Genomic DNA, 25,431 nt, shown 5'->3' with positions numbered 1-25,431 from the left:
TTCTGGGTTGTATGGTAGTTCTATTTCTAACTGTTTAAGATAACGCCAGATAGATTTCCAAAGTGGTTGTACCATTTTACATTCCCACCAGCAGTGTATGAGAGTTCCAATCTCTCCGCAGCCTCTCCAACATTTATTATTTTGTGTTTTTTGGATTAATGCCAGCCTTGCTGGTGTGAGATGGAATCTCATCGTAGTTTTAATTTGCATTTCTCTAATGGCTAATGATCGAGAGCATTTTCTCATGTATCTGTTGGCTGCCTGAATATCTTCTTTAGAGAAATGTGTGTTCATATCCTTTGCCCACTTCTTGATTGGGTTGTTTGTCTTTTTGTGGTTGAGTTTTGACAGAATCATGTAGATTTTAGAGATCAGGCGCTGGTCGGAGATGTCATAGCTGAAAATTCTTTCCCAATCTGTAGGTGGTCTTTTTACTCTTTTGGTGAAGTCTTTAGATGAGCATAGGTGTTTGATTTTTAGGAGCTCCCAGTTATCGGGTTTCTCTTCATCATTTTTGGTAATGTTTTGTATTCTGTTTATACCTTGTATTAGGGCTCCTAGGGTTGTCCCAATTTTTTCTTCCATGATCTTTATCGTTTTAGTCTTTATGTTTAGGTCTTTGATCCACTTGGAGTTAGTTTTTGTGCATGGTGTGAGGTATGGGTCCTGTTTCATTTTTTTGCAAATGGATATCCAGTTATGCCAGCACCATTTGTTAAAAAGGCTATCTTTTCCCCAGTTAATTGACACTGGTCCTTTGTCAAATATCAGCTGCTCATACGTGGGTGGATCTATGTCTGGGTTCTCAATTCTGTTCCATTGGTCTATGTGTCTGTTGTTGTACCAATACCAGGCTGTTTTGACTACTGTGGCTGTATAATAGGTTCTGAAGTCAGGTAAGGTGAGGCCTCCCACTTTCTTCTTCTTTTTCAGTAGTGCTTTGCTTATCCGGGGCTTCTTTCCGTTCCATATGAAATTGGTGATTTGTTTCTCTATCCCCTTAAAATATGACATTGGAATTTGGATCGGAAGTGCGTTAAATGTATAGATGGCTTTTGGTAGAATAGACATTTTTACTATGTTAAGTCTTCCTATCCATGAGCAAGGTATGTTTTTCCACTTAAGTATGTCCTTTTGAATTTCTTGTAGTAGAGCTTTGTAGTTTTCTTTGTATAGGTCTTTTACATCCTTGGTAAGATTTATTCCTAAGTATCTTATCTTCTTGGGGGCTATTGTGAATGGTATTGATTTGGTAATTTCCTCTTCGGTGTTCTTTTTGTTGATGTAGAGGAATCCAAGTGATTTTTGTATGTTTATTTTATAACCTGAGACTCTGCCAAACTCTTCTATTAGTTTCAGTAGTTTTCTGGAGGATTCCTTAGGGTTTTCTGTGTATATAATCATGTCATCTGCAAATAGTGATAACTTTACTTCTTCCTTGCCAATCCGGATACCTTTTATTTCTTTGTCTAGCCTGATTGCCCTGGCTAAGACTTCCAACACGATGTTGAATAAGAGCGGTGATAAAGGGCATCCTTGTCTGGTTCCCGTTCTCAAGGGAAACGCTTTCAGGTTCTCTCCATTTAGAGTGATATTGGCTGTTGTCTTTGCATAGATGCCCTTTATTATGTTGAGGAATTTTCCTTCAATTCCTATTTTGGTGAGAGTTTTTATCATGAATGGGTGTTGGACTTTGTCAAATGCCTTTTCTGCATCAATTGATAAGATCATGTGGTTTTTGTCTTTTGATTTACTTATGTGATGGATTACATTAATGGTTTTTCTGATATTAAACCAGCCTTGCATACCTGGTATAAATCCCACTTGATCAGGGTGAATTATTTTTTTGATGTGTCGTTGGATTCTATTGGCTAGAATTTTGTTGAGGATTTTTGCATCAATGTTCATGAGGGATATAGGTCTATAATTTTCTTTTTTTGTAATGTCTTTACCTGGTTTTGGTATCAGGGAGATGGTGGCTTCATAGAATGAGTTGGGTAGTATTCCGTCATTTTCTATGCTTTGGAATACCTTTAGTAGTAGTGGCGTTAACTCTTCTCTGAAAATTTGGTAGAACTCTGCAGTGAAGCCGTCCGGGCCAGGACTTTTTTTTGTTGGGAGTTTTTTGATTACCGTTTCAATCTCTTTTTTTGTTATGGGTCTATTTAGTTGTTGTACTTCTGAATGTGTTAGTTTAGGTAGGTAGTGTTTTTCCAGGAATTCATCCATTTCTTCTAGGTTTTCAAATTTGTTAGAGTACAATTTTTCATAATAATCTGAAATGATTCTTTTAATTTCATTTGGTTCTGTTGTGATGTGGTCCTTCTCGTTTCTTATTCGGGTTATTTGTTTCCTTTCCTGTATTTCTTTAGTCAGTCTAGCCAATGGTTTATCAATTTTGTTAATTTTTTCAAAGAACCAGCTTTTGGCTTTGTTAATTCTTTCGATTGTTTTTCTGTTCTCTAATTCATTTAGTTCAGCTCTAATTTTTATTATTTGTTTTCTTCTGGTGCCTGATGGATTCTTTTGTTGCTCACTTTCTATTTGTTCAAGTTGTAGGGACAGTTCTCTGATTTTGGCTCTTTCTTCTTTTTGTATGTGTGCATTTATTGATATAAATTGGCCTCTGAGCACTGCTTTTGCTGTGTCCCAGAGGTTTTGATAGGAAGTATTTTCACTCTCGTTGCTTTCTATGAATTTCCTTATTCCCTCCTTGATGTCTTCTATAACCCAGTCTTTTTTCAGGAGGGTATTGTTCATTTTCCAAGTATTTGATTTCTGTTCCCTCGTTTTTCTGTTATTGATCTCTAGTTTTATTGCCTTGTGGTCTGAGAAGATGCTTTGTAATATTTCGATGTTTTGGACTCTGCAAAGGTTTGTTTTATGACCTAATATGTGGTCTATTCTAGAGAATGTTCCATGTGCGCTGGAAAAAAAAGTATATTTTGCAGCCGTTGGGTGGAGAGTTCTGTATAAGTCAATGAGGTCAAGTTGGTTGATTGTTGTAATTAGATCTTCCGTGTCTCTGTTGAGCTTCTTACTGGATGTCCTGTCCTTCTCCGAAAGTGGTGTGTTGAAGTCTCCTACTATAATTGTGGAGGTATCTATCTCGCTTTTCAGTTCTGTTAAAATTTGATTTATGTATCTTGCAGCCCTGTCATTGGGTGCGTAAATATTTAATATGGTTATGTCTTCCTGATCAATTGTCCCTTTTATCATTATATAGTGTCCTTCTTTATCCTTTGTGGTGGATTTAAGTCTAAAGTCTATTTTGTCAGAAATTAATATTGCTACTCCTCTTCTTTTTTGCTTATTGTTTGCTTGATATACTTTTTTCCATCCTTTGAGTTTTAGTTTGTTTGTGTCTCTAAGTCTAAGGTGTGTCTCTTGTAGGCAGCATATAGATGGATCGTGTTTCTTTATCCAGTCTGTGACTCTCTGTCTCTTTATTGGTGCATTTAGTCCATTTACATTCAGGGTAATTATAGATAAATAAGTTTTTAGTGCTGTCATTTTGATGCCTTTTTATGTGTGTTGTTGACAATTTCATTTTTCCACATACTTTTTTGTGCTGAGGCGTTTTTCTTAGTAAATTGTGAGATCCTCATTTTCATAGTGTTTGACTTTATGTTAGTTGAGTCGTTACGTTTTTCTTGGCTTTTATCTTGAGTTATAGAGTTGTTATACCTTTTTGTGGTTACCTCATTATATACCCATATTTTTCTAAGTAAAATCCTAACTTGTATTGTTCTATATTGCCTTGTATCACTCTCCATATGGCAGTTCAATGCCTCCTGTATTTAGTCCCTCTTTTTGATTATTGTGATCTTTTACCTATTGACTTCCATGATTCCCTGTTATGTGTATTTTTTTTTTTAATTAATCTTAATTTGTTTGTTTTTGTGATTTCCCTATTTGAGTTGATATCAAGACGTTCTGTTTTGTGACCTTGTGTTGTGCTGATATCTGATATTATTGGTTCTCTGACCAAACAATATCCTTTAGTATTTCTTGTAGCTTTGGTTTGGTTTTTGCAAATTCTCTAAACTTGTGTTTGTCTGTAAATATCTTAATTTCCCCTTCATATTTCAGAGAGAGTTTTGCTGGATATATGATCCTTGGTTGGCAGTTTTTCTCCTTCAGTGTTCTGTATATGTCGTCCCATTCCCTTCTTGCCTGCATGGTTTCTGCTGAGTAGTCAGAACATATTCTTATTGATTCTCCCTTGAAGGAAACCTTTCTTTTCTCCCTGGCTGCTTTTAAAATTTTCTGTTTATCTTTGGTTTTGGTGAGTTTGATGATAATATGTCTTGGTGTTTTTCTTTTTGTATCAATCTTAAATGGGGTTCGATGAGCATCTTGGATAGATATCCTTTCGTCTTTCATGATGTCAGGGAAGTTTTCTGTCAGAAGTTCTTCAACTATTTTCTCTGTGTTTTCTGTCTCCCCTCCCTGTTCTGGGACTCCAATCACCCGCAGGTTATCCTTCTTGATAGAGTCCCACATAATTCTTAGGGTTTCTTCATTTTTTTTTATTCTTTTATCTGATTTTTTTTCAGCTATGTTGGTGTTGATTCCCTGGTCCTCCAGATGTCCCAGTCTGCATTCTAATTGCTCGAGTCTGCTCCTCTGACTTCCTAGTGTGTTGTCTAATTCTGTTATTTTATTGTTAATCTTTTGGATTTCTACGTGTTGTCTCTCTATGGATTCTTGCAACTTATTAATTTTTCCAGTATGTTCTTGAATAATCTTTTTGAGTTCTTCAACAGTTTTATCAGTGTGTTCCTTGGCTTTTTCTGCAGATATCCTAATTTCATTTGTGATATCATTAAGCATTCTGTAAATTAGCTTTTTATATTCTGTATCTGATAATTCCAAAATTGTATCTTCATTTGGGAAAGATTTTGATTCTTTTGTTTGGGGGTTTGGAGAAGCTGTCACGGTCTGCTTCTTTAAGTGGTTTGATATGGATTGTTGTCTCCGAGCCATCACTGGGAAACTAGTTTTTCCAGAAAATCCGCTAAAAAAAAAATGCAGTCAGATCCCTATCAGAGTCCTCCCTCTGGCTCAGGCTATTCAGATGTTAATGAAGCCGCCTGGGGAGGGTGGGGGAGGGAACAGAGAGATAGGAGAGTAGCACCTCAGAATATAGCCAGAGTTGCTTGTCTTGCTTGGAATGACTATTATATCTGAGATTCCCTCGGGCACATCGCCTATGTGTGCTGGCTGTGTGGAGATTGCCCCCAGGGGGTCTGGCCCGCTGGAGTCACGGTCAGATCCTCCGCTTCCTGTCCCACGCCCAGCGTCAAGGCTCCCCTACTGGGACGGTGCACTCTCAACTCCAAAATCAGTCGCTGCCTCCCGGGGACTTCTCGTCTCTCCAGCCGCGTGGCCGTGCCGCCCCCGTGAACCAGGTGTGCCCCCTCCCGGGGTTAGTTCAGATGGGTGGAGTAGCTCCCTGTGCTTGTGCCGCGACCGAGTGTCCCGGCTGGAACGCTGTTCTCCCCACTCCAATACCAGTCGCTGCCTCCCGGGGACTTCTCCTAGCGGCTGCGTCCCACGCCGCCCGCGCGACCCGGCTGGTCCCCTTCCCGGGGTTAGTTCAGGGGGTGGAGCAACTCTCCGTGTTTATGGCGTACCTGCGTGCAGTCCAAATCCCTGCGGGACGGTTCCCCGGCTCGGATGCTGCTCTTTCTGCTCCAAGATCAGTCACTGCCTCCCGGGGACTTCTCCTACCGGCTGCGTCCCACGCCGCCCGTGGAACCGGCTGGTCCCCCTCCCGGGGTTAGTTCAGGGGGGTGGAGCAGGTCTCTGTGCTTGTGCCGTACCTGACTGGTACTCTGGCTCCAGGCTCTGGAAACTATCGCTGCTTCCCCGTATTAGTTCGTTCTCCGTCTCTAAATCTGTGTTTGTTGTTCAGGGTTCGTAGATTGTTATGTATGTGATCGATTCACTTGTTTTTCCGTGTCTTTGTTGTAAGAGGGATCCGAGGTAACGTCTGCCTAGTCCGCCATCTTGGCTCCGCCCCCCTCATTTTTCTTTTTTAAGTTTTTGATTGCGGAAATGAACCACATTAAGGTTCTCCTAATTTTCATTTGTCGTCATTGCTGTTAGATGTCTTCCAGTTGGTTCCAGCTCATGGCGACCCTACGTACAATAGAACGAAACATGGCCGGGTCCTGTGCCAACCTCACATTGATGTAATTCATATAATAATCACTGTGAAATTCTTTTTCTTTCTAATTTTTTTTTGCTTGTATGTATCTTTGTCAATAATGATATTCAGGATCAAGAAGCTCAAACAGTAGCAGAACTGTCATTTAAACCTGCTATGACTGCACTTTATATAATGGTTGCAAACTGTCCATTCATTTGCAATACTATAGTTCTCAAGTTGGGATGGTTTGTCTCAAACATGAGGAAAGTTTCTCCTCTTCCCAACAGCTAGCTTTGGTTAAGAAGTTGAGATCTCTGAATCTTCATCTAAATCCTTCACTGAAAAGTGAAGGTGGTCTTGTCAACATTGTCACTTTAATTTTCAAGAACATCATACTGAAAGTTACCTACAAATAGAAAACCAGCCTGAATTCTTCTGGAATATTTAATCCTACTACTCTCTTCCGTATAACTCAAACAATTCTACGCAAGAGTAATCTGCTTGGCTGCTAGATTTTACCACAGGTGGATTTGGAAGAGCACTAATTTAGGGTCAGGATTAGTTGGATGTGTTAGAAGGAACAACAATTGTCTAGATTGCTGATTCTGATGTGAATAACCCAGATGTTAGTAAAAGCTGCCAGCTGGGAACACAATGACCAAATCCCCTGCATATGTACTCTAATGATGATGAGTGAATCATTTGACCACAACTGGCATTCTTGGCTTGTTTGACTATTAAGGCTTGTAACCTAATTGCCTCATCTTAAGACACAGGGTAGAAATTTAACAAAATGTTTGCTATTAAAAACTCCACTGTCTGTTTGCTATTTTTGTGCACCCAAAATATAATTTGTCATTATGTTTTGATTGTTTCATAAGGAATAAGTCTAAATTATGCATAAAAACCTAATTTTAGTTTATTTCTCCCAATTATAGGAAAATAAGGAAATGTATGGTGATCACGGACACCAGTCCCCAGCCGCACCCCTACTCAGCTCTTAACAGCAATGTTTCATGAAATCATTTGAATCAGACAGAAAAGGGCCAGTGTTTAAAATGATGGTGCTTTGTCTGTCCTAGGATGTGCTTTCTCCTCTTCACTCTGCTGCTAGAAGGAACCAAAGAAGTTAAAGAGATGGCAAAATAAAGGTTCATCAGCAAGTAAAAATGAAGGTGAAGCACCAAACCAAAAAACCCACTGCCGTCAAGTTGATTCTAACTCATAGTGACCCTATAGGACAGAGTAGAATTGCCCCATAAGATTTCCAAAGCTATAAATCTTTACAGAAGCAGATTACCACATCTTTCTCCTGCGAGGGGCTGGTGGGTTCTAACCACTGACCTTTAGGTTAACAGCTGAGGGCTTTAACCACCATACCACCAGGGGTCCTTAGGTGAAACACAGGTAATGTTTTTCTTACATTAACACAGTTTTCATTTGTGGATGGATGAACTGCATTAACGGGACCTTCACTCAATATGTTAATTATTAATACACAGATAGTTTTTTTTAGATGATTCAGTTGTATTGTATACAGTCTAAAACTGTGCATCTGTCAGATCTGGGTGCCTTTCATTTTCACGATCTGGGACAATGGTACCTTGTCTTAGGCTTGGTGCTCTAGGGAAGCAAAACTAATAAAGCCTATAAATATATATATAGAGAGAGAGAGATTTATATGAAGGAAATGGCTCATAGGGTGGTAGAGGCTGGCAAGACCCAAGTCTGTAAGTCAATGTGAGGCTACAGAAACCAATGAATTATAAGATCAGCAGCAAGAAGGCAGGCAAAGTGCTAGCTCAAGCCTCAAGAACCAGAGGTCAGATGCCAGCCTCAGAATCCACTGTGAGCAAAAGCCTTGCCAGAAAGTCTACCCATATTGGATGCAGGCCACACCCTCAAGGAAACTCCCTTTCAACTGACTGGCTACTCACAGCAGATCTCATCATGGAGGTGATCACATTATATCAAATCTTATCATGGAAGTGATTCCATTATTATCTGATTGCCAAACTACATCAAAATATGCCAAACCACTGAGAATCATAGCCCAACCAAACTGACACACAACCTTAACCATCGCAGACCCGTAGCTTCATTGCCTCATATTTTTCTTACTAACACTTTTTCTATGCTGTAAATGAAACACATTAGGAAGAAGATACTTGAAATTAAACTGCAGGTATCTAATAGATTCAAAATCCATATTCATAATAGTAGATTTGCTTATTCTTTTTTTTTTTTGGTGGCGAATGATAGAGGGAATCTCTGTAATTAGAAAAATTTTTCAAACTTATTTAATAGCATATGATTATTTTTCCTCAATAGCCTATCTGAATCCTTGTGAGCAAGATGTGAGCTAAACTCTGAATATCAGATCAGCAACTTCTCAAATCCATTGATTTATATATGGCTTAAATCAAGATATTTTACAGTCAGGCGTATTCTATAAACTCTCATCTTTGTGCACAGCATGAAAATATTTTAGGACTTCTCAGACTGATGAAGAGAAATGCCTCATTAAATAAAATACAGCCCAATGCAGTATTATAAACACAGCATGGGCAGCATTGTAAAAGTAATTCCTTAGACCAAGTAAAGGGGAATGTATGTGTAGAGACTAAAGACTATGTCCAAGCCTGAAGGCAGAATAGAAAACTCTTAGGTAGAAGTGGATAAAAAGATTTCATTATGTATATATGGAACTTGTTATGTAAATTGGTAATAAATCAATAGATTGTATGGAGTGCAATATGGCTAAAGTACTTTTTTTTTTAATTTTAGAGGAAGTGTTCAGACATATTACATTAAAGCAAAAACCTTCAGTCCTCTAGGTTTCTGGTAGACATAAACAATCAAGCTAAAGAAATTCTCTTCTGTTCTTATCTTTCTAAAATATTTTACTGTTAGTGATTGGTGCTTTTCTGCATCTTTTGAAATAACTAAATGGATTTTCTCCTTTAATATATTAAAAGCATGAATTATATCATTAAAATTTTTAATTCTAAACAGTTTTTGAAGTCCAAGGATTAAACCTTATTTGGTCATTATAAATTTAGTTATAAATTCTTGGATTTGACTTTTGAATAACTTACTTGGGATTTCTGTGTGTATTGCAAATGAATTTGGGCTACATTTTTCATTCTGTTCTTGTCCTGTTTTGGTATCAAAGCAAGGTAAGCCTAAAAAAACACAGCTAAGGAGATACCTGATTCTGCTTAGACCGTGGGCCATTGTTAAATTTTTGATAATAACAACAACAAAAAAAAAACCCAAACCCATTGCCTTTCTGTTGATTTCGACTCATAGTGACCCTATAGAGCAGAGCAGAACCGACCCAAGGCTGTAACCTTTATAGAAGCAGACTGTCACATCTTTCTCCCATGGAGTGACCTTCACAGTCTAGTGTTCTTTTGAATAGAATTTTTCTTTAGCTACCGATTAAACTTCTTAATAGATTATAGGTAATTTTGTGTTTTATATTTATTCTTCAGTAAATTTTGGGATGTTATTTGCCATAAAATTGTCCTGAACATAATTTATTTTCATACTGCTATTTTCATGATTCCTCTAAGGTTTCTCAATCACTATAGTTTTTGTAGTTAGATGCCATTTTATAACTCTGCTACTTTATTTTGCAATCTAAAGACCTGAAAAATAAATAGAAGCAGGCAGGTTGAACAAGAAGGAGGAACCAGGATTTTAACTCTGACTGAACTGGCATTGAGTTTATCATGTTTTTCCTCCAGTGTCTGCTGGCCTGAACTTAACACACCCAAAAACGTGGAAGTGAGAACCATGGAACACAGAGTAAGTCCCAGAGAAGCCCTCTAGTTCTGGCTCAAAGAGCAAAAAAGAGAACTTCTAGCCCTGGTGGCACAGCGGTTAAGAGCTCAACTGCTAACCAAAAGGTCAGCAGTTTGAATCTACCAGCCACTCCTTGGAAACCCTATGGAACAGTTCAACACTGCCTTAGAGAGTTACTGTGAGTTGGAGTTGACTCGACAGCAACACATTATTTATTTATTTATTGGTTAAAGTTCATAGAATGGAGGAAAATTCCCTGTTTTGCTTTCCTTTCATTCGTTTTCCTCTGTTTTCTTGTACCCCAGTTCCAGGGCAAATTTATGGTGGCAACAGCAACAACAGCAACAGTGGTGCTACTGAGATACAGCAGGACAAAAAGCTGTAAAGGCCAAGAACCTCCTTTTCTGTATGATGAAGCTGCAGTTCTAAGAAGGCAGGAAAATACCCCATTGTTTCTTTGTTTGTTTTCTCTTTGACCTTCTGCTGCCTGGCTCTGAGCATGACACTCTTGTGGAAAAGAATGGTTTCTAAACAGTGGAAGTAAAAGGGAATTAAATGAAAACAGAAATTATCAGAATTATTGCAGAGAGTGAGAAGCTCAGGAAAACACCCCATAAAGTTTTTTAAAAACCTGGGTTCATCTCCATTTATAATTTCTTAGAAATGAACCTAATTACAGTACCAAAGACTTTGATACTGAGCTGAACCAGACTTTACACATAGTTCAGATGAAACACTAAGTGGTGCACACCAGACAAATCTGAACAGCACTGCAAAGACCATGAATGTTGAACTAATGTTGGAACCATAAAATAAGAAGGTGAGTTGGAGCTTGCAGCCCAAACTTACAAATTGATTGCCTATTAAAAGGAACCAATGAACAAAAATTATCAACCTTCTCTATAGTATTTAAATAAGACCTAATGGCTCATAATGTACTGCCCAGAATAGCCAGGCTATGTTCTAAAATTATTTAGAATGCAAAGAATCATGAAAGTGTCAACTCTCACTGAAAAACTCAACAGGCCCAAGAGACAAGATGACACAGAAGATGGAATTATCTGACAAAATTTTTAAAGCAGCTACATTTACACACTAGGAAACTCTATGGCGCAGTTCAACCCTGTCATACAGGGTCGCTATGAGTCGGAATCAATTCAAAGACACACAAAAATAACAATAACTATAAAAATGTCAAATGAGTAATTGCAAATACTAGTAATAAAATAAAAGCATCAACAATGAATTAGAAGATAAAAGGAAAAATTTTAGAACTAAAACAACAATAACTGAAGTGAAAAACTTACTTGATGAACTCAAGAATTTAATGGAAATGATACAATAAAGATTTAGTGAGCTGAATTAACAGACCAATCAGAGTAAAAAAAGAGGGAAAAACATACAATAATGAACAGAGTTTCAGAATCTGTTCTATAACAAAAATATCTAATGCTTGTGTCATCAGAGTCCAAGAAGGAAAGAAGAAAAAGTGAAAGGTGCGAAAACTATTTGAATAGGTGCTAAAAATTTTCCAGGTGGGACAGAAGACACATACCTACATGATTCAAGAAACTGAGCAAAGCATTAACAGAATAAGCCTAGAGATTCATGCCCAGACATATTATAATCAAAGTACAGATAACTAAAGACAAAGAAAAAATCCCAAAAGCAGTGAGGGATAATCAGTGCATTACCAACAGGAGAACAATGATTTAAACGACAATACATTTCTTATGAGAAAACAAGAAGGCCAAAAGAGAGTAATATATTTTTAAAATGTTGTAAGAAAAGAACTGTCAACCTAGAGGTGTACATCCAGCTAAAATATCCTTCAGAAATGAAGAAGAAATAAAAGCTTACTCAAATGAGGAAATACTGAGAGAATTTGTAGCCAACATACCTGCTGTAAAATAATTGCTAAAAGAAGATGAAGGGAAATGGTACCAGGTGGAGACTTAGAACATCAGAAATCAAGGGAGTACAACAAAGACATTGAATATCTGGGTAAACATAGAGACATTTCTTCTCTTCTTGAGTTCTTTAAAATATGTTTGATGATTCAAAGCAAAAATTATAAACATGTATAGCATGGTTCTCAATGCATGTACATATAGTATTTAAGAGAAGTATAGCAACAAGAAGGGAGGGTAAAGGAAAATATAAGGTGATAACATTTCACAATTCAAATTGAAGCGATAAAATATTGGTTACAAACAAATTGTAAAATGCTAAGAATGTTTTCTGTAATGCTGAAAGCAATTTCTTAAAAAAAGAATTTTTTTTGAAGTAATCAGAATCCCAATAGATAAATTGAAAAGCAAAACTTAAAAATGTCAAAGTAATCCAAAAGAATATGAGAAGGGAAACCTGAAGAGACAAAAACAGAGGTAACAAAGAAAAAACAAATAATAAACTGGTAGACCTACATACAGGAGTCCTTGGGCAGTGCAAAAAGATAAGCACTCAACTGCTAGATGAAATGTTAGTGGTTTGAATCCACCCAGAGGAGCCTAGGAAGGCAGACCTGATGATCTGCTTCCAAAAGGTGACAGACCTGAAAACCCTATGAGACAGTTCTGGTCTGCACATATGGGGTCACCATGACTTGGAATTCCCTCGAAAGCAACTAGCAACAATAACAGATCTATCCATCAGTCTATCATCCATTTGTCTATCTATATATTAATATACATATACACACACATATGTATTTACATGAAAGTATTTTCGCTAAGTACAATATTAAACTAAAAATAAAAAATGAAAGAATATCAAAAATACCCAAATATATGAAAATTAATAAACATACTTCTACATAATATGTCAAAGAAGAAGTCGCAAGGAAAATTAGAAAATTCTTTGAACAGAATGAAAACAAAAATACATCATACCTAAATTTGTGGTATACAGCTGAAGGCAAAATATAAAGAGAAACTCAGGGAATTAAATGCTTATATTGAAAAGAAGAAAGGTTACAAATCATTAATCTAAGCTTCCCCCTACAAACCAAGATTTGGATGGGGGAGGGGGAAGAAAATTAGACCTAAAGAAGCAGAAGAAAAGAAATAATGGAGATAGATAGAAACCACTGAAATAGAAAACAAACAAAACATAGAATACATTGATAAAACCAAATTCTGAATCTTTAAAAAGATTTTAAAAAATTGTGCACCTCCATTAAGACAAATCAAGGAAAAAAACATTAGAGGACACAAATTACCAATATCAGGAATGAGAAAGGGACATTATTACAGGTCCTATAAATATTAAATAGAAAGTTGAAAACAAAACGGTTTTAAAAAATTGAAAAATCAATGTTCAATACAATAAAACCAAAAACTTCAGTGAAATGAAATCCCTTGAAAGACACACACTAACGGAACTCACCCCAACAGAGGTTAATAAACTGAAAAGTTCTATATCTGTTAAAGATATGAAATTTGTTAAAAAACTTTCCAACAAAAAAAGCTACAGGCTCAGATGGTCTCGTTAGTGAACTGTAACAAACATTTAAACAAGTAAAAATACAGTCTATACAATCTCTTCAAGAAAATACAAGGAGAGGGAAAACTTCCCACTCACTATATGAGGTAAACTTTACATAGATGGCAAAAGCAAAAAAAAAAGGGGGGGAATTAACAAAATCGATAAACCATTGGCTAGACTGACTAAAGAAATACAGGAAAGGAAATAAATAACCCGAATAAGAAACGAGAAGGGCCACATCACAACAGACCCAACTGAAATTAAAAGAATTAGATTATTACAAAAAATTGTACTCTAACAAATTTGCAAACCTAGAAGAAATGGATGAATTCCTACAAAAACACTACCTACCTAAACTAACACAATCAGAAGTAGAACAACTAAATAGACCAATAACAAAAAAAGAGATTGAAATGGTAATCAAAAAACTCCCAACAAAAAAAAAGCCCTGGCCCGGATGGCTACACTGCAGAGTTCTACCAAACTTTCAGAGAAGAGTTAACACCACTACTACTAAAGGTATTTCAAAGCATAGAAAATGACGGAATACTACCTAACTCATTCTATGAAGCCACCATCTCCCTAATACCAAAACCAGGTAAAGACATCACAAAAAGAGAAAATTACAGACCTATATCCCTCATGAACATAGATGCAAAAATCCTCAACAAAATTCTGGCCAATAGAATTCAACAACATATCAAAAAAATAATCCACCACGACCAAGTGGGATTTATACCAGGTATGCAAGGCTGGTTTAATATTAGAAAAACCATTAATGTAATCCACCATATAAATAAAACAAAAGAAAAAAACCACATGATCTTATCAATTGATGCAGCAAAGGCATTTGACAAAGTCCAACACCCATTTATGATAAAAACTCTTACCAAAATAGGAATTGAAGGAAAATTCCTCAACATAATAAAGGGCATCTATACAAAGCCAACAGCCAAACTCACTCTAAATGGAGAGAGCCTGAAAGCATTGCCCTTGAGAATGGGAACCAGACAAGGATGCCCTTTATCACCGCTCTTATTCAACATTGTGCTAGAAGTCCTAGCCAGAGCAATTAGGCTAGACAAAGAAATAAAGGGCTTCCGGATTGGCAAGGAGGAAGTAACATTATCTCTATTTGCAGATGACATGATCTTATACACAGAAAACCCTAAGGAATCCTCCAGAAAACTACTGAAACTAATAGAAGAGTTTGGCAGAGTCTCAGGTTATAAGATAAACAGACAAAAATCACTTGGATTCCTCTACATCAACAAAAAGAACATCGAAGAGGAAATCACCAAATCAATACCATTCACAGTAGCCCCCAAGAAGATAAAATACTTAGGAATAAATCTTACCAAAGATGTAAAAGACCTATACAAAGAAAACTACACAGCACTACTACAAGAAATTCAAAAGGACATACTTAAGTGGAAAACCATACCTTGCTCATGGATAGGAAGACTTAACATAGTAAAAATGTCTATTCTACCAAAAGCCATCTATACATACAATGCACTTCCGATCCAAATTCCAATGCCATTTTTTAATGTGATAGAGAAATAAATCACCAACTTCATATGGAAGGGAAAGAAGCCTCAGATAAGTAAAGCGTTACTGAAAAAGAAGAAGAAAGTGGGAGGCCTCACTCTACCTGATTTCAGAACCTATTATACAGCCACAGTAGTCAAAACAGCCTGGTACTGGTACAACAACAGGCACATAGACCAGTGGAACAGAATTGAGAACCCAGATATAAACCCATCCACATGTGAGCAGCTGATATTTGACAAAGGCCCAGTGTCAGTTAATTGGGGAAAAGATAGTCTTTTTAACAAATGGTGCTGGCATAACTGGATATCCATTTGCAAAAAAATGAAACAGGACGCATACCTCACACCATGCACAAAACCTAACTCCAAGTGGATCAAAGACCTAAACATAAAGTCTAAAACGATAAAGATCATGGAAGAAAAAATAGAGACAACCTTAGGAGCCCTAATACAAGGCATAAACACAATACAAAACATTACCAAAAATGACGAAGAGAAACCAGATAACTGGGAGCTCCTAAAAATCAAACACCTATGCTCATCTAAAGACTTCACCAAAAGAGTAAAAAGACCACCTACAGACTGGGAAAGAATTTTCAGCTATGACATCTCCGACCAGTGCCTGATCTCTAAAATCTATATGATTCTGTCAAAACTCAACCACAAAAAGACAAACAACCCAATCAAGAAGTGGGCAAAGGATATGAACACACACTTCACTAAAGAAGATATTCAGGCAGCCAACAGATACATGAGAAAATGCTCCTGATCATTAGCCATTAGAGAAATGCAAATTAAAACTACAATGAGATTCCATCTCACTCCAACAAGGCTGGCATTAATCCAAAAAACACAAAATAATAAATGTTGGAGAGGCTGCGGAGAGATTGGAACTCTCATACACTGCTGGTGGGAATGTAAAATGGTACAACCACTTTGGAAATCTATTTGGCGTTATCTTAAACAGTTAGAAATAGAACTACCATACAACCCAGAAATCCCACTCCTCGGAATATACCCTAGAGAAATAAGAGCCTTCACACAAACAGATATATGCACACCCATGTTTCTTGCAACTCTGTTTACAATAGCAAAAAGCTGGAAGCAACCAAGGTGTCCATCAACGGATGAATGGTTAAATAAATTGTGGTACATTCACACAATGGAATACTACGCATCGATAAAGAACAGTGACGAATCTGTGAAACATTTCATAACATGGAGGAACCTGGAAGGCATTATGCTGAGCGAATTAGTCAGAGGCAAAAGGACAAATATTGTAGAAGACCACTATTATAAAATCTTGAGAAATAGTATAAACTGAGAAGAACACATACTTTTGTGGTTATGGGGGAGGGGAGGGAAGGAGTGTGGGAGAGGGTTTTTTACCGATTAATTAGTAGATAAGAACTACTTTAGGTGAAGGGAAGGACAATACTCAATACATGGAAGGTCAGCTCAACTGGACTGGACTGGACCAAAAGCAAAGAAGTTTCCGGGATAAACTGAATACTTCAAAGGTCAGCGGAGCAAGGGCGGGGGTTTGGGGACTATGGCTTAAGGGGACTTCTAAGTCAATTGGCAAAATAATTCTATTATGAAAACATTCTGCACCACACTTTGAAATGTGGTGTCTGGGGTCTTAAATGCCAACAAGCGGCCATCTAAGATGCATCAATTGGTCTCAACCCACCTGGATCAAAGGAGAATGAAGAACACCAAGTTCACACGATAACTAAGAGCCCAAGAGACAGAAAGGGCCACGTGAACTAGAGACTTACATCATCCTGAGACCAGAAGAACTAGTTGGTGCCCGGCTACAACCGATGACTGCCCTTGCAGGGAGCACAACAGAGAGCCCCTGAGGGAGCAGGAGATCAGTGGGATGCAGACCCCAAATTCTCACAAAAAGACCATACTTAATGGTCTGACTGAGACTAGAGGAATCCCGGAGGTCATGGTCCCCAAACCTTCTGTTGGCCCAGGACAGGAACCATTCCCGAAGACAACTCATCAGACATGAAAGGGACTGGACAGTGGGTAGGAGAGAGATGCTGATGAAGAGTGAACTAATGATATCAGGTGGACACTTGAGACTGTGTTGGCATCTCCTGTCTGGAGGGGGGATGGGAGGATAGAGAGAGTTGGAAGCTGGCAAAATTGTCACGAAAGGAGAGACTGGAAGGGCTGATTCATTAGGGGGAGAGCAAGTGGGAGTATGGAGTAAGGTGTATATAAACTTATATGTGACAGTCTAACTTTATTTGTAAACATTCACTTGAAGCTCAATAAAAGTTAATAAAAAAAAAAGGGGGGGAAAAGAGCAAAAACATTCTCAACAAAATATTAAATTGATCAATACTTAAGAAAGGTAATACACCATGTCTAAGTGGGGTTTAATTTAAGAAAGAAAAACTGATTCAACATTTAAAAAGCAATCAATATATTTCATCATATTAATAGAATAAAGGAAAAGAAAATCCACATGATCAATGCGATAGAAGTAGAAAGAGCATTTGACAAAATACATCTATTTATAGTTAAAAAAATACCCTTAGAAAACTAGGAATAGAATGGATCTTCCTTAACCTGATATTGGGTACTGACAAAACACGTACAGCTAATATTTAATAGTGAATAACTGAGTGCTTTCCTCTAACAGTGGGGACACTCTCACCACTCTTATTCAACATAACATTGGAACTCTAGCCAGTACAATAAGATAATAATAAATATCTATCTAATTTTTTTCAGGACTAGACTGCCAGGTCCTTCTTCCTAGTTTATCTTAGTCTGGAAGCTCCACTGAAACCTGTCCACCATGGGTGACCCTGCTGGTATTTGAAAAACCAGTGACATAGCTTCCAGCATCACAGCAACATGCAAGCCACCACAGTACAACAAACTGGCAGATGTGTGGGGTGTGTTAATAATAATAGATAAGATAGACAATTTGAAGCCTGGAAAGGAAGAAATAAAAATACTTCTATTACCATAAAAAAAAAGCACTTGCCATCAAGTCGATTTGAACTCAGGGTGACCCCCTGTGTCCAGAGTAGAACTGCACTATGTAGTGTTTTGAAGGCCATGAACTTCCAGAAGCAGATCTCCAGGCCTGTCTTTTGAGGCACCTCTGGGTGGTTTCGAACAGCCAACCTTTCGGCTAGTAGTTGTGCATTTAACCATTCGTGCTGCCCAGGGACTGCCTTAATGTTAGCAAGGAAGAGTTTTGTGCAGTTAACCCACCCACTGACCCACTGCCGCCTAACCGATTCTGACTCATAGCGACCCTATAGGACAGAGTAGAACTGCCCCGTAGAGTTTCCAGGGAGGGCCTGGTGAATTCGAACTGGTGACCTTTTGGTTAGCAGCTGTAGCAGAGTTAGATGGTGCTAAATAGTGAGGTGGATCTGTGGAACTCAAGTTGGTTACCATGACTGACACATAGGTTGTGTCTTGGAGAATTGGTTAAAGCAGAACCTGGCTAAAAACTGGCTACAGTCATTCCTACTCCTAAGGAATAAGAGTTGTTTCTCATTGAAAGTTTTTAAGCAGGAAAACAATATGTTTGGATCTGTATTTTGAACAGACAACCCTGTTGTACACAGAATTTGGATTGGAGAGGAAAGATGGAAGTGGAGAGATGAGTTGATTAGAGCCTGAACTAGTGCAGATAACATGGGAATATTTACTTGCTTACTTCTAAACATGTAATGCTATTTGAATATAGTTTATCTGAGTTAACTTCTCTGCTTTTAAAATTAATTTTAGTTCATTATCCTGCATTTGCGAATTTACATAATCTAATCTAATTGCATGTTTAATGTAAATAGCTCTAATCACAAAATTTCTATGTGTTAATGACATAATTAGATGATGCACAATTATAATTTTAAAGATGTTCATAAGGCATGGCCAAACATAAGCTTACCAGAGGGATGTGGCCTTTGAGGTCAGAGATTGTGGGAAGTGGAAGGACCATATATTGCCTATTTCAACCCGCTCACTTTAACAAGTAACATTTTACCAAAGAATGTAGAAGAAGCATTTGTGTACTATTTTCCTAAGTTTTTCATCTTTATACACTGAATGGGATTAGTGTGTTAAAAGAAGAAAGAGAACAAGACCTTCATGGAATGCAGTAATCCAATGAAAGGAGAGGAATTTTTTAGAATAATGAGTAGATTGATGCATGGGACAGTTCTCAGCTCTTTTTACTCATTTGTTCATTCTTTCATCTGACTTGTTTGGAAATCTCCTTATACTAGGGTGTTGAACCCAGGTCTACTTGACTGCAGAAAATTAGACCTGAATCTTATGAATAAGACCTGATCTACAATAATAAAACGAAAGATAGATATGAATGACACAATATGATGCAGCATGTTCTATAATAATACTGCAAAGAACTAACCAGTTACATAGAGGGATGAAAAATGAACTTTGCTTTCAGGATTTGGGAAGGCTTTGTAGAAGGGATGATAAGTGAGTTACATCTTAAAGAGGAATTTAACAGACAAAAAAGAGGACAAAGGCAATTCTGTCAGAAGTAACAATTTCTTCAGAGATAAACGATTGCTACAAAGTCAGATGTGCCTGAGTACCACAACGAATTTATGAGGAGAGAGTGATGATGTTGGACATGTAGTTTGGGGCTAGAATATAAAGACACCATTTGCCATACTAAGAGTGAGCTTTGCTTTATAGACAATGAAAAATTGATAAAAACTTTTATACCTAGAAAGTTATGTGATGAGAATTGTGTTTTAGAATAATAGCTCTGGGGGCAGTGTGAAAGTGGCTTGCAGGCAGGACACCAGTTACAAAATATTGAGACAGAAAATTATATATAAAAAAAAAGTTTAAACAAGAAAGGGTGTACTAAGAGGATGGGAATGGAAATGAATATGATAATATGTGCACATTGCAGTGATATTATAGATATACCATAGATATGGGCAGAGGTCAAACAAACTATCATAGATAAAGACGGACATCAAATTATGGCTTACAAACACAACGAATGGGGTGGGGGAGAACAATAGAAAGGGGCAGGAGGTAATTGGAGATAGGAATGGTGATGTTAACAACCAAGCTAAGAAATTGGGCAAGAAGAACAGAATTGGGAGTGAACCGAGTGATTTTATTATGTGTTTGTTGAAAATGTGGTCCAGCTAAGAGCACATCTTGTCAGCAAATATTTTTTACACTTTGTTCATTTGAGCTCCATTTTCAGTTTTTATTAAATTTCATCATCTGTACTATAATTTGCTCAATGCTTGTCTTTGCATTGATTCACTTTTTTCCTACATACATTTATTTTAAAAGGAAAACCTAGTACCTTTACCATTAATGTAAACAAGTGCCGTCAATTTTCCTATATACAAGTAAATATTAAATTAATGCATTAAACCAAGAGAAATTTAAAGTTTTCAATTAAATACAAAATTATCATGATTCTAACTGGTTTATCCAAAAAAAAAAAGTGCTTAAAAAATCTTTCCCCAGTGGGAATAAAATAAAACTCTTTAAAAAGTGATACTTGCTTTAAAATAAAGATAAGGTTCTATATCTGTATCTATAAAATTGTTCCAATATTTAGTTCTAAAGTTCACTGGCACTAAGAAAATATATTCATAAGTTTCTATGGTCAGAAAGGGTAGTATCCTTAGCCAGACTACAATTTAAATTTTTACTATGGATTGGGAGCTCTTTGAGCATATGGGATGCAACTTAGTGCCTACCTTCATCCTCCTCTCAGGGAAAAAGATTTAAAGAAATGTATTAGATTAAAACTGCTCCCTTTTCTTCTCCTTCACATCCCAGGACCTTTTGGACTGTACCAGACTCAAATGCTAACCCTGGGTTAGAAGCAAGGGTTAGAAGCCCAGTGCAGCCCAAGTCAGAGAAGAGCATGGTGCTAAGAGCAGTACAAACCCTGATAACAAAGAACACTTGTTCTAATTTCCCAGACTTACCTCCCAAGAATGTAGGCCATAGCTAGAGTCTCAGAGGGGGAAAAGTAAGGGTGCAGACTTACCAAGTGTCAACTGGCTCACCAAAAGACTTAAAATTATCTCCTGAATCACCAGGTGGGTACCACCTCTTGAAAAATACTGCAACAATTAAGGACGCAACTGGAACTGAAAGAAAAGTGAAGTTTAGATGTAAAGGACTGCACATCTTAGGTATCAGGTAGTAATCGTGATCATTGGAATGAATTGATCTTGATACATCTCAGTGTCTAACTGCCTTGTCTCCCTGTGACTAAGGGTCAGTAGATACTATCCTGTTTAATCGGGGTTATTTTCATTATATCATTAATTTTACTTCATTATTGAGCATGAATCTGACTTAGTTTATTTGCTACCTAAGGATTTTAGGGATGTGTGTGTGTGTGTGTGTGTGTTTGTATTCATGGGTAGTGGTTGATGTTGTTCAGCTAGAAATTGAGATATATGAATTAAAAATAGCAGATTTTGTTTTCTAAATGAGTTCGAGGATGAGTGGCAAGTGTAAATATCTTTTTGGAAGGGCAATGTTTCAAATTAGTAGGTCTATATTTGTTAATATTTATGTATAATGCATTGTGCATTATATTACCCTAGAAACTTTAGGAAAATTTACATTGATTTCACAAAACTTGAAGGAAGTACATACTGATATTTTGAAATATGTAGTGTTTACATTGAATAGTGTGTCTATAGAGCTCCTCTGGAGCTATTATCTCTTATTGGTTCAAATCCTTGATTTTTATAAAATATCTAATCACATATCAATCTGATTTTTCTACTCTTTCCTAGGGAATTATGTGATTTTCCCTGGAAAATAGCATAATTTCCATCATAAACATTTATTTTATGTACAATCTATTTCTTAAATAACTATATAGAAAATTAGAGGTAAACATAAAATGAGGTGAGATGTTTAATAACAAAGACTTATCCACGTTATAGACCCTGCAGACCCTTTCCTCTCTGATTAATGTTTGAATTAATGATGGCATTAATTACTATAATTCAGCAGTATTTCCTTTCCACAAAATTTGTCATGTTATTTATGTTATATCTCATTTTTGTGAAACTTTTCTCGAACGAGACAATGCATAAACAAACATAAAAACAAACAAAATATCTAAGAGGAACTTAAATTCTCAAGCTTGATGTTCTTCTTAGACAATTACCCATGTCGTTTTAAATCCCATTCTAATTGTTTAGCTCATGGCATTTAGTCTGAATAGACTTTGGGTATTGTCTGTCAGAAACAAGTCCTGCCTGTTCTTTTGCTGTAGAGCTTAGAATAAAGAAGCAATGTAGTTGTTATGAAAAAAAAAAAAAACCTTAATAGTTTGAATAACTAAATTCCCATTTGCTTTGGCCCCTTAAAAGAACAACTAGTTAGTTCCAGGTTTAAAGGAAAATAAAAGCCTCTTTAATTTGATTATCTTAATATATAAGAACAGCAATTAAATAAATTGTCACACCCACAATATAACTCAGAGATAGAAAATAACACAAATTGACTAGTTGACTCTAAAGCCCACACAAAACAGGGAAATGTATGGGAATTCTATGGACCAGGGGAAAATGTGTCAGAGACCTAGTGGTAATAGATCAGAGAAAACATGATGGAAAATTCATCTTCAAAGAAGAATGCCCTAACCTAACAGAGGAAACACTGAGAATAGGCATGAGGCTTGCTGGATCAGAGGACTGGACAAAGGAAAGTAAAAAAGTGAGGAAAAGTTAGTATGGAAGAAGGCTGTGGTCTTTAGAATCTTGATAGAAAATAGAAAGCAGAGAGCAAAGACAAGGATCTTCCTGAAAAAAATCAGTATTTAAGAATTAGAAAAAGATAGAAAGAAAATATTGCCGTTTTTTTTTAAGCTGAACTTCAGTGTAGTGACTAAAGGAAACACTCTTGAACTAGATAACCTAGTAGTTCACCCAACAACTCCCCTATCCATTTCAAGATCACATATTAATGTTAGTCCAGGAAAATCCATCACAAATAACGAGCAAGAAAAAGAAAAAAAAAAAGCGAGTGTTCACATCCATTACTGTAATAAGAAATGACAAATACATATATATATATATAGAACATGAACACAAGGTATGATTAAAAAAAAGAAAGATAAAAGTAATACATATTCTCTCTTATCTCTTGCCTTTGAGTTGAATCTGACTCATAGCAACCCTATAGGACAGAGTAGAACTGCCCCACATTGTTTCCAAGGAGTGTCTGGTGGGTTCAAACTACCGACGTTTTGGTTAGCAGCCATAGCTTTTCACCACTATCGACCAGGGTTTCTATATTCTCTCTTGGACATCTGATAACAGTATTCACTTTCAAGATGATTTATTAAATTTCTTTCTATTTCTGTCATGATTTCAATCAGCTCCCATTTCGCAGCCTCCTTTTCGTCTGTTTTTATTCTGAGTCACTGAATGTCTAATTCATGGTGTTATTTCCTATATATAATTGAACTTAAATTATATTTTCTTCAAATTGTAGTGTCATAGTCAAATTTCTTCTATTTCACTGCTTTTTTCTATGTGTATATGTGTGTGCTTGTGCACTTCCATCTGTTGAATAGTTTTGGTTTTTATTTTCTTTATAGAATATTCACATTTTTTGTCCTTAAGTTTATCGTAAAAGTTGTTCCAATGTTGTCTTCAATGGATTTTGCTGTCAAGATATCTGATACAAAATTGATTTCTTCCCTTTATAAATGATGTTTTACTTTGTCTTTAATATCTAGTATTATCTGCGTTAACTTTCCCAAGTAAACAGTGGAGTCTTTTAGTATGAGAAATGAGATACGGTTAAATGTCAATAAAATTTTCTTAAATTATAATTATAAATTTTAATCCTGATCCATGTTGTTTTACTTTTAAGTAATTATAAGTATTTTGGATTTTCTTTGCTTGTCATCTATAATTTTTTCTCTGACTTTTCTACCTTTTTAAATTTTATTTTTATTCTTGATTCTTTTCATTTCTATTCAATTCACAGCTTCGACTAAAAATAAAATAGGGACAGGATGAAAGAAAAGTAAAAATATTTTATTTGATAATGCTCTTAAGTACATATATCAATAAATATTAAAGAATTAAAATAAATTCAGCGACAAATGCAAAAGGTTAAAAACCTAACAGAAATAAGGACATAATGTAGAAAAATGCAGAAATTATAGCAGAAAAGACAAATATAGATGCAATAATTGAATAAATAATTTGGTTCTTTTAAAAATAAAAAGATGAATAAACCACCAGTTATAATCTAACTTGAAAAGATAAAAAAGCACAATTATATAAAATAAGAAATTAAAAAATAACTATTGCAAAAATTAAAAAAAAAAAGAAGAAGAAAATTACCTCGTTTTTAAATCTATGTAAATAAACTTGAAAGCCCAGACGGAAACTTTTGGTCATTGTTGTTAGGTGCCGTCGAGTCAGTTCCGACTCATAGCGACCTTATGCACAACAGAACGAAACACTGCCCGGTCCTGAGACATCCTTGCAATCGTTGCTTTGCTTGAGCTCATCCTTGCAGCCACTGTGTCAATCCACCTCTCTGAGGGTCTTCCTCTTTTCCACTGACACTGTACTCTGACAAGCATGATGTCCTTCTCCAAGGACTGATCCCTCCCAACAACATGTCCAAAGTACTTAAGAAGCAGTCTCGCCATCCTTGCTTCTAAGGAGCATCCTGGCTGTACTTCTTCTAAGACAGATTTGTTCATTCTTTTGGCAGGCCATGGTGTATTCAATATTCTTCACCAACACAACAATTCAAAGGCGTCAACTCTTCTTCGGTCTTCCTTATTCATTGTTCAGCTTTCACATATATATGATGTGATTGAAAATACCATGGCTTGGGTCAGGCACACCTTAGTCTTCAGGGTGACATCTTTGCCCTTCAACACTTTAAAGAGGTCCTTTGCAGCAGATTTGCCCAATGCAATGCGTCTTTTGATTTCTTGACTGCTGCTTCCATGGCTGTTGATTGTGGATCCAAGTAAAATGAAATCCTTGACAACTTCAATCTTTTCTCCTTTTATCATGATGTTGCTCATTGGTCCAGTTGTGAGGATTTTTGTTTATTTTATGTTGAGCTGTACTCCATACTGAAGGCTGTGGTCTTTGATCTTCATTAGTGAGTGCTTCGAGTCCTTTTCAATTTCAGCAAGTAAAGTCATGTCATCTGCATAATGCAGGTTGTTAATGATTCTTCCTCCAATCCTGATGCCCCATTCTTCTTCATATAGTCCAGCTTCTTGTATTATCTGCTCACCATACAGACTGAATAAGTGTGATGAAAGAATACAACCCTGACGCACACCTTTCCTGACTTTAAACCAATCAGTATTTCCTTGTTCTGTCCGAACAACCGCCTCTTGATCTATGTAAGGGTTCCTTACGA

The 25,431-nt window shown here is 36.6% G+C and overlaps 1 long non-coding RNA gene across 2 annotated transcripts in view; it reads left to right on the top strand.

Annotated features, from left to right (window-relative positions):
- Positions 1–24,931, top strand: part of LOC111749724 (uncharacterized) — a 42,111-nt gene extending 17,180 nt beyond the window's left edge. Inside the window, exons 2-4 of one of the 2 annotated variants that reach the window (XR_002784923.2) lie at positions 7,096–7,332; positions 9,910–9,970; positions 10,273–24,931. This is a non-coding gene — a long non-coding RNA (uncharacterized LOC111749724). The remainder of the gene's footprint in view (positions 1–7,095; positions 7,333–9,909; positions 9,971–10,272) is intronic. The other variant, XR_010322690.1, reaches the window with a different exon arrangement.
- The last annotated feature ends 500 nt before the right edge of the window (positions 24,932–25,431 follow it).

Source organism: Loxodonta africana, chromosome 8 (assembly GCF_030014295.1).
Source record: "Loxodonta africana isolate mLoxAfr1 chromosome 8, mLoxAfr1.hap2, whole genome shotgun sequence".
Lineage (NCBI taxonomy): Eukaryota > Metazoa > Chordata > Mammalia > Proboscidea > Elephantidae > Loxodonta > Loxodonta africana.
Note: the sequence above shows the minus strand (reverse complement) of the source record. Positions and strands in the feature narration are given on the sequence as shown.